The sequence below is a fragment of the Tachypleus tridentatus genome, chromosome 10 (genome assembly GCF_004210375.1).
Source record: "Tachypleus tridentatus isolate NWPU-2018 chromosome 10, ASM421037v1, whole genome shotgun sequence".
NCBI classification, from domain to species: domain Eukaryota; kingdom Metazoa; phylum Arthropoda; class Merostomata; order Xiphosura; family Limulidae; genus Tachypleus; species Tachypleus tridentatus.
The window spans coordinates 109,409,626-109,419,621 of NC_134834.1; the positions used below are offsets into that span (position 1 = coordinate 109,409,626).

A 9,996-nucleotide genomic window follows, 5' to 3' on the forward strand; every position below is an offset into this window, starting at 1 on the left:
TGATGTTTTCGCTGGGGGTCGTAAGATTTGTCTTGTCAATGTATAGGCGCTTGCACAGTCTGGGGAGCGGGAGGTTTTCTTCTCGGGCTTGGAAGGTTCATGGTTACACAGGCCGATATCGTCCTTGGTGGCGACTTCAACTGCGTCTTGGATCCTCATCTCGACAAGATTAAGGGTGATTCTCTTTCTGGTGTTCGGTGTACGTGGTCTCTGTGTGCAGTGCTGTCGGATTTCGACTTTCCCGATGTTTGGCGTGTGCTGTGTGGGGGTCTGCTTTTGTGGCAACTTGGATTGGTTAGGGTGTTTCTTGTCGCCTTGACAGGTTATATGTAACACCTGGCCATCGGCAGAGCCTCAGTGGAGCTGCAGTTCACCAGGTTCGGGATGTCTCGTTTAACGTGTCCGACCATCGGGCACTTCTCACCTCATTCTGGGATTTTGTCCCAGTTTTACCTGCCCTAATGTGTGGAGCCTCAACATCTGCCTCCTTGCTGAGGATGAGGTTGGATACGAATTGATTGTCCTTGTTTGGGGCTCTGCATTGTCAAGTCTGTCACTGGGTCCTGGGAGCAGGTCTGAAGGAAGCCTGTCCCTCCTTGTTGAGGCAAGGTGGCATGCGCCGTCTGGTCTTGCGAGAAACTCAGGACGTCTTGGCTGCCTTGCTCCGTGGCAGGCCGATGGAACGCTAGGTCTTCTCGGACATCGAGAACCTACGCATGGTTTTTTGTAAGATCTGTACTTATAAATTTTAAAGTATAGAATATTAAAAATAGCGGAATGTCTTGTTATAATGTTATTTTATTCTTGACTGAAACTGTGGGGACTTACCGAAATGTTATCGAATGTACAGAAAATTGTGTTTGCTGTTATGTTCCTCTTACCTATTATTGTTTCACTGGACGTGGTGGAAATGTAGGAAGCTAGTGGTTCAAAATGTTAAATAAAACGATTAACGCTGATGATACTTGAATATTCACTTGTAATGGTATTATCATTACAAAATATAAACCAAATTTGTATTTTTAATATGCTGGATATGGAGTGTTTCCCATTTCTAAATTATGAAAACAAAGAGTTGTAAAACAGTTAATATATAAAGATATTTGTAATACAAAAAGTGTAAAATACGTTCGAAACGATGAAGACAGTTCTGGCAAACTTCCAATGAAACTAAGTACAAGTGTGATAGTGTACACAGGGCTGAAACACGCGTGTTATAAATATGTATCAGGAAGTACAACAACGTGTTCAGCAAAACAGATATGTGGAAATTATGCTGAATAAGTAACATAAAACAGTTGAATCGTATGAATTATATGAACGTTTATATACATTATTTGGACTAACACGAGAATTCATGAAACTTATTATTGTATTTAAAATTGTATAAAACAAATTAAAATTGAAAAAAAAAAGATGATTAGTTAACACATTAACTGCCAATTCAAGCAAAACAGTGGATTATGCGATTGTACTGCCCTCTAAGCTTTAACACAATATATTGACCCTGTTGGACAGTGAGAAGGAGATTTTTAATGTGTTTACATTAATACTTACCTTTATTTAATGAATAAAAATTCATTACATTATAGCGAATAATATGTCCACTGGAGTTTACAAACCAGGTATTTTACAGAAGTAGACATGTCTCTCTAGATATTGTTGCAACAAATTGTTTCATCATCTATTTGTTCACTGTGGTCTCTTGCACGTATTATCAGTTTGCCAGTGTTAACTTCACCTGAACATATAACGCTTTTCACCCCTGGAGCAACTGGTGAACATATTAACTCATGTAAACATGTAAGCATAATTATAACCCTTGGAAAAGGTGAGAATGACCAATGTAAACTTCCTGGACGAATGGTGAAGATATTTTTATTTTTGGTAACAGTCTTTATTAAATAAGAAAGAGTTTAGAGGTTACAGCCTAAAGTTAAAGACTAATTTCAAATGTTTTTAAAATATTAAGTTGAAGAACAACAACATGATGACAAATGTGTTAAAGACAAGAAAAACAGAGCAGGTCAAAGCACAATAAATGTGAAGCAATGCACGACATATAAGGAATATAAACATTAGATGTTGTTTTATTATATTATGAAGGAATTGAATTTGGAGGAAAGGAACTGATACCAAAAAGTGGATTTCAAACCAAAGTTGCTGGCGTTGGAGAAATGTATTCCTTAGATAAAAAATCCCTTTAAATCTCTGAATTTGGGTTGAAGGAAAGAAATGTTTTAAATAAAAATAAAAACTTTAAAATCAAACATTAAAGAAAAGGAAGGAAGATTATGAGTGAAAACTGTTACACCAGACTTTTTAAACTGATGTAAAGAAATTAGTGTATCAACTATTTGTTGTACAAAAACGACATCAAATTTTGAGTTTAAATAAGAGAAAAATGTCTGAAATACTACTTGTGACTGGTTTAATAATATTAGAATTAGTTAATCTGTTTTTCTGAGACGCCATATTTTCAAAAGATGTATTCATCTGTGGAGCGCTATACTTTCGCCTTCTTGAAAGCAAGAAAAATGAAACTTGATATCTTTTTTAAATTTATAAGTTAAGTTGACACATATAATAATTTATAATTTTTATTTTATTCAAAATATGTAATAAAACTCGGATGTAAACGTAAGTTTATTATTGAACCATTAAAATAATCAAATTCCTCAACCTACACGGTACAGTGGTACTGGTAGTTTAGTATAACATGTATCCCAAGATATATCTGATATTCAGTATTCTATTTTTATCTAACAATTAGCTTGGATATATTCTATATTCCATAGTTTTGGCAGATATCAATGTTAGGAATTGATGAGGTCATGATATATAGATTGTTGATGTTACTCAGAAATATATGAACTATTTGTTCGCTCATGAGCTGAGTTTGCGCATTCGGCTTATAAATAACATTATTTATTCAAATAAAATTAATTACAGACCATTTCCAAGAGCTATTTTTCCAAGAGATTTTTTTGTTTGTGCATGAAAAAAGTTTAGCTAAATATAAAAGAAAATGCAAAGCTCAACCCTGTTAAACACCATATAATACCTTCAGCTACAAACGTCTGTGTTATCCTATCTGTTAAACACCATATAATATAATACCTTCAGCTACAAACATCTGTGTTATCCTGTCTGTTAAACACCATATAATATAATACCTTCAGCTACAAACATCTGTGTTATCCTGTCTGTTAAACACCATATAATATAATACCATCAGTTACACACATCTGTGTTATCCTGTCTGTTAAACACCATATAATATAATACCATCAGCTACACACATCTGTGTTATCCTGTCTGTTAAACACCATATAATATAATACCTTCAGCTACAAACGTCTGTGTTATCCTGTCTGTTAAACACCATATAGTACCTTCAGCTACAAACGTCTGTGTTATCCTGTCTGTTAAACACCATATAATACCTTCAGCTACAAACGTCTGTGTTATCCTGTCTGTTAAACACCATATAATACCTTCAGCTACAAACGTCTGTGTTATCCTGTCTGTTAAACACCATATAATACCTTCAGCTACAAACGTCTGTGTTATCCTGTCTGCTATATCGTGATATAAAAGTTCAAATAGGAATTAATAATATACTCCTCATAAACACTGGATGTAACTTTTCGGACTTCCGTATATTTTGATTTCTCATGATGTCTCTCTGAATTCCTTGTCAACAGACATTAATGGTGTTTGACAAATGTGTAGAGAAACATGAAGGGGGAGGTCTAGAAATTTAATGTACAAAACATTCCTTTAATGGAAATTTCCCCCCGCAGTGTGTGTAGCGCAGATAATATATTGCCCCCCGCTAATATAGCGGTATGTTTACGGATTTACAACGTTAACATCAGGGGTTCGATACCCCTCGGTGGGCTCAGAAGATAGCCCGATCTTAAGAAAACACACACCCACTCACAGACCCATCAGGTGTAATTTTGTCAGTGGTGGAAGAAAAGTCTACACCCTTGTTCTTGTATCATTACCTCAGGTTATGAATGTCTCACAGTTGGACTAAACCCGGTATATTCCGACAGTTTGTTTGTTACAAGAACAAAGTCACATGGTATTTCTGTTGTGTAACTACTTGAACTTATGCTGTACTCAAGGAAGCTGTGTGAAGGTGTTGAGTCAGCCGTTTTAGAATTTAGCTTCATGAATTAAAAAAAGGCCCGGCATGGACAGGTGGTTAAGGCGTTCGGCTCATAATATCAGGGTCGAATCCCCGTCGCACCAAATGTGCTCGCCCTTTTAGCCACAGGGGCGTTATACAGTAACAATCAATCCCACTACTCGTTGTTTAAAGAACAATCTAAGAGTTGGTGGTAGGGGTGATAACTAGCTGTCTTCCCCTTAGTCTTACACTACTAAATTAGGGACGGCTAGCACAGATAACCCTCGTGTAGCTTTGCGCGAAATTCCAAAAGAAACAAGCGACTGCCGACCTATTTTTATTATACACTAGTTTGATCATTACAGAGATATTATGTTCAACAGTTCTATCACGTATTGTTAATGTTAAATATGCTCTTATCACGTATATTGTTATCAATCTAGGTATTGTTGTGTATAACGTTAAAAAAATCAATCTTTGTGATGAGAGTTTTTTTTCTGAAGTGGAGAGTTTGGTTCCCTGATAAGCGCGTGAGAAGAGAATGTCCTGGCTCATGGTGTTTTTTCACACGTTCTATTCCTGGGTTACTTTGAAATCGTGCCACTTAAAACCAACGTTTCAACGTTACATTCATAGTTGTTTACAAAAATCTTCACCTGAGCCACTAGGTAACTGAAGACATTAAAATATTTTTGTTTTTATTTCCACACAAAAAACAACATCAAAATGATGAGAAACTTTGTCCACTGAGAACCTCAGGAGAAGAAAATTTCGTAATCTCTAAATTTTCTAAATATGTACAAGTAAAGAAGACAACAGATTAACCATAATAAATAATTAGATAAGAGTTTCACATGTTTGGAACTGTAGTGTATCATAAAACTGTACAAATGACTTCTGTCATGTGACAAACAAGAGTATGTCGTCACACTGAACTAAGTGTATGTATACCGTCCTGATACGGCTAGGTGGTGAGTGACTCGAATTCTTTAGGTAACGAGTATGAATCCCCCACTCATGAAACTTGTTTGCCCATTCAGCTAAAGAGGCGTTATAAGTAACGGTTGATCCCAGAATTTGTAAATAAAAAGTAACTAACAGTTGATGGTGGATGGTGATGGCTATTAGCCTTCCTTCTTATCTCACTCAGGTAACTTAAGGACGGCTAGCGCAGATAATTCTCGTATAAATTTGTGGGAAATTTAAGTCAAACAAAGAAACAAAGAGCGTGTCAACATGATTAGGATATAAAATCATTTAGTTAGCCTGTATACTTATGGTTAAATAAGAGAAATGTCTCTATAGACACCTGTGTATTCTAAAGTTAAAATAACTACGTTTTACTTATAATATCGCACATCGAGGCTCGTTTGTTCTAATGTTACAATAGCTACGTGTGTTCCACACGATTTATTGATCTATAAACCATTTGTGAATATCCATGAAACACAACTACTTACATGTTACTATCCATTTTACCCTAATCACACAACTTCATTACCACTTACAGTTTTAAAGTCTTTCCACCACTACATGAGCGACTTCAACAGAAATGTATCACATGTAAATAACAAATAATCACTCACAGCTTCCTATTGGTTCAATCTGTCTCTACATGTTTCTATAATATTGTAATATATTCTTGACGTCAACTGTTACTGGAATCATTCTGATTGGTTGTGATGTTCTCAGAACTGTGCATCTCATTAAAAATACGACTATATAAGCTGAGTATCAGGACCCTAGTCTAATTTTATATTTACACTCCAATAAAACGTAGTCGAAGTGCCTAATAATTGAACACTCCTTGGTAATATAATTTTTATATCTTGTTTGAGAGTATTTCTTTATAATAGTAATTATAATGAATATTAAACTAAGTACAGATCTTAAGTACTTATTTGAATAATTATTTTTATCATGTTAACACATACTAATATTTTGTTTTCATTTCATAAGTTGATATTTTACCGCAGTCATGGTAACTTCAACGTTTTTCTATTCATTGTTAAACTTTAATTCTGTGTGTTTTGGTTGATCGGTCTGGTATTGTTCTTAGATATAAACTTTCTTTAATAAAGAAGTTTTTACTTTCATGTTTTATAAAGTTCGAGAAACCTCAAAGAAAAGAGAAATTTCAATATAAAATTATTTTTGTTGTTAAACGGTATTTACAAAATGTAATTTTTATCATATAGAAATCTTACATTAGATTTCATTAGTTATTGTAATGGTTTTAGTGTTCCTGTGATAAATCGGGAACTTGTTTCTTCTGTAACTCTCTAGTTCCGCTTATAAAAAGTACCTCTGTTATCATATATCTGGAGCTAGTAAGATATAGAATTCATGGGCTGTACTAAGTGTCGAGCTTTTATTTTAGGCTTTGTTAAAAGTCACATTTCTCTTACTGTATTTATACTGATTTTAACAGATCAGAGAAATGAAGACTACAACAATTATTATACTTTTGATGTTTACAACACTGTTGGAATCAACTCCAGGTGAGAGTATGAATTCTTTGACACCAAATTCATACAAACAGTTTAAATGGTATGATAGAAATATCAATTATAAGTTACGTTTGTCTTTATCGTTTAAGAAACTGCCACAATGTTTATTTCTTCTTATTAACGGAATGTAACATTAATATTATGTAACATAATATTTAATGAAAGTAAATTTATAACAACGACGTGTATCTAAAAATTCGAATATTGTCTATAATGAAAGAATGTAATAAATAATACTTCTCTTGACGACTATATATTTCACAACAATTTAAAGTGGGAAATTAAATTATTTTAAAATGATTACATGTGTGAAACAGCAACACAGGGTGACACAACCATGCATTTTTATAAATTTGTTCTTATGACTTTTGAAGTAAACATTTTAATTTAACTTGCATTTGTTGCTACAACTGAATATCAAACTGAAAGTAAATAATATAGACAATAATATAACAGATAATTGTTTCATATACGTTTGTTGTAAATTAACGAGTGTATAAAATACTAATTACATTAATACGACAGCTGTTTATATGATTGGTCTTGTGCTGTGGTCTTTTTTTTATGACATACAATCCACAGTGATGGGTTAAGACAAGAGGTTAGCTTGGGATCTACTCAAATCGGCCTCTCATACAGATCATAATGTCACTACTTACTAATTACAAGTATCTTCAGTAGCATAAAACACACAATTGAACTAATATTGTCGATATACTGTGGAATATATTATGTCTTTACTCAGTAAATTGAAGAAAATCAAGGATATATTAAAGTGTTAGTTATAAAGTCAATTTTTTATTAGAATTCTCTGTCACAAATTAGGGTTCGTCTTCCACGATGTAGCCTCTAACTAAGGTGTAAAATACGGTATTTAGTGTGCAAGCTAACCAACGGAGAATCACTTTAATGTGTTTTTATAGAGAAATTTTATGTACTTTTAGTGACGCAACGGAAAGTTGAAATTTGATATAAGATACTGTTCTGGAAACAAGAAAGTAGATTGGTTTATAGATTAATAATAATAGATTTTTACTGACAAACTAGTCAAATTAACGTAACTGTTAAAGATGACTATTTTTTGTGACGTGTTCTGTAACATCAACGGTTGATCTTGGTATTGACGTAATTTTGACATTATGAATATAATGTTTATTAGTTGGGCTTCACAAGTAGATAAACAGTGACGATTTAAAAATCATTATAAAATATTACAGGCGATATATATTCTAATGACGTCACTTTGTTTACTACCTGAACTGGTGGGGAATTTCCGAAATGGCATCACATGTCCAACAAATTTTGTTCACTGTGATGTTCCTCCTTCATATTGTTGTGATGGAGCTGGAGGTGGATTTCTAGGTACAATGGGAGGTGGAGGTGGAGCTTTCGGTTTAAGTGTATTTGGAAGTAGAAGTTTTGGAATTTGAATTGCAGGAAGCATATGGTTTAAAGTGAAGAAGGAAGCGATATATTCTGAGGATACTTTAGTATCCATATGGAATTTTGTTGTCAATAAAAATATATAATAAAAATAATTATTGTGTTTGTTTGTTATTAAGTTCAAAACTGACAAATGTGTATTTTAGTTATGACCACACCAAGGATCGAAACTTGAATTTTAAATTTATAAGATTTCGATGTTATCAGTTTCTCAACTGAAGTTAAGTGACTTTTAAGCTTTTAACCAAGTAGTTGCCAATAAAATATTTAAAAACATGTTTCGAAATAAAAATATGTTGTTTTTTTATAAGAACAAAGCCACACTGGTCTATCTGCTTTGTTCACTTGTGAATAATACACCGCATTTGAACGTTGTAACTACATAAAGTTACCGCTGTGCCATAGGAGACTATGTGAAGACGATGGGTTAGCTGTTTTAGAATTTAGTTTCATGAATTAAACAAATAGTAGAAATAAAACGTGTGTATTGAACCTATCGTTTATTCTTAACGACAATAGCAACACTTAACGACTTGTGAATGAAAAAGGTTTGAATGAAGACAAAAAATAATTCATATCATGTGAAGAAACACTAAAGCTGATGTTGAATTCCTTAACTCTGGGAAGAGAGCGATTGAAGAACAATACTTAACGTAACACTAATAACTTTCCACGCTTACATGGTAGATTCTAGAAGTTAATAAAGTATTTACAAAACCAACAGATTTTAACAAACGTTGTTGTTTGGAGTTTGTCGCTGGAGGACCTAGAGTAGGAACTGAAAATAGTTTACACATGGAAACGTTTCTTCAGACACTGACCACATGTATATAATTCGACATACATAAGTGTGAAATAGTACATTTTAAAGGATTTGTGAGTTTTCATTTACTGAACCAAATACAGTGTAATGTCTTATAATGGGTAGCAAGTTTAATGTGTTTTCATTATACGGATAATAAGTTTCTGAGTTTGGTTATACAGCAAGTTACATGTGATTATCTTAATGCCGGAACATGAAATAAAACTAATGTGTTAAAGTACAAAAAGCACCTCTTAAAACCGAGATTCGATACCCATGGTGGGCATAGCACAGGTAGCCCATTGTATAACATTGTGCTTATTTCCAAAACAAACCAAAGAAACAAGTACAGGAAGTCATCTGGTATTTAATTAAACATCTCTCATACAGAAGTATCTACAGTATTATTATGCACCAGTTATTACATACAAAACATATTCTTACACTGTGATATAACTATGTGTTTTTCTGGTGTTAGTCTATTTAGAATCCTATACAGTTGAACTGTTGAAAAGTTGATACTATAAACAAAATATAAATTACAAAGAATAGGAAGTCGTTTAGTATCTTATTTTATGTAACTAATGATGAATAATGAATAGCAGTGTTAGTTAGAGTGTAGTGATTAACCTCAAACAACATATCTACTTTATTAAGTAACGAGACACTTTAAGGTTAGGAGTCTATTTTAAAACATATATAGTTGAACTGTCAATAAAGATGAACCTTGAACTTCAATTATTGGTAAATAATGGAAAATGTGTTTTCATTGTATTGAATGTCTTACGCAGTAAAATGTCTGATACTAAGATGTTTAAAATTAATGTTATTATTTAGTCACATATAAACTAGTGTTGCTTATTTATCTTAAATCATTATAGTTTGTTGTTAATATTCTGATGTATTTTATTGTTAAACTATTAATCAAAAATAAATAATATTTGATACACATTGTAGTGCTGAAGATTTAGTAGATGTTGTTATACACTATCAGTAATTGTCTACACTAGCGCTCTCTGTGAAACACTTATAATATATACCATTAAAATATTACGCTTCATGTGCAAACCAATTTATATTTTACATAATTTTATCAGCAG

General features: G+C 33.0%; 1 long non-coding RNA gene across 1 annotated transcript; it reads left to right on the forward strand.

Moving 5' to 3' along the window:
- The first annotated feature begins 5,836 nt into the window (after window positions 1-5,836).
- On the forward strand, window positions 5,837-8,189 carry LOC143228175 (uncharacterized). The gene is made up of 3 exons (XR_013015238.1): window positions 5,837-5,951; window positions 6,573-6,642; window positions 7,869-8,189. It is a non-coding gene; the product is annotated as an uncharacterized LOC143228175 (long non-coding RNA).
- The last annotated feature ends 1,807 nt before the right edge of the window (window positions 8,190-9,996 follow it).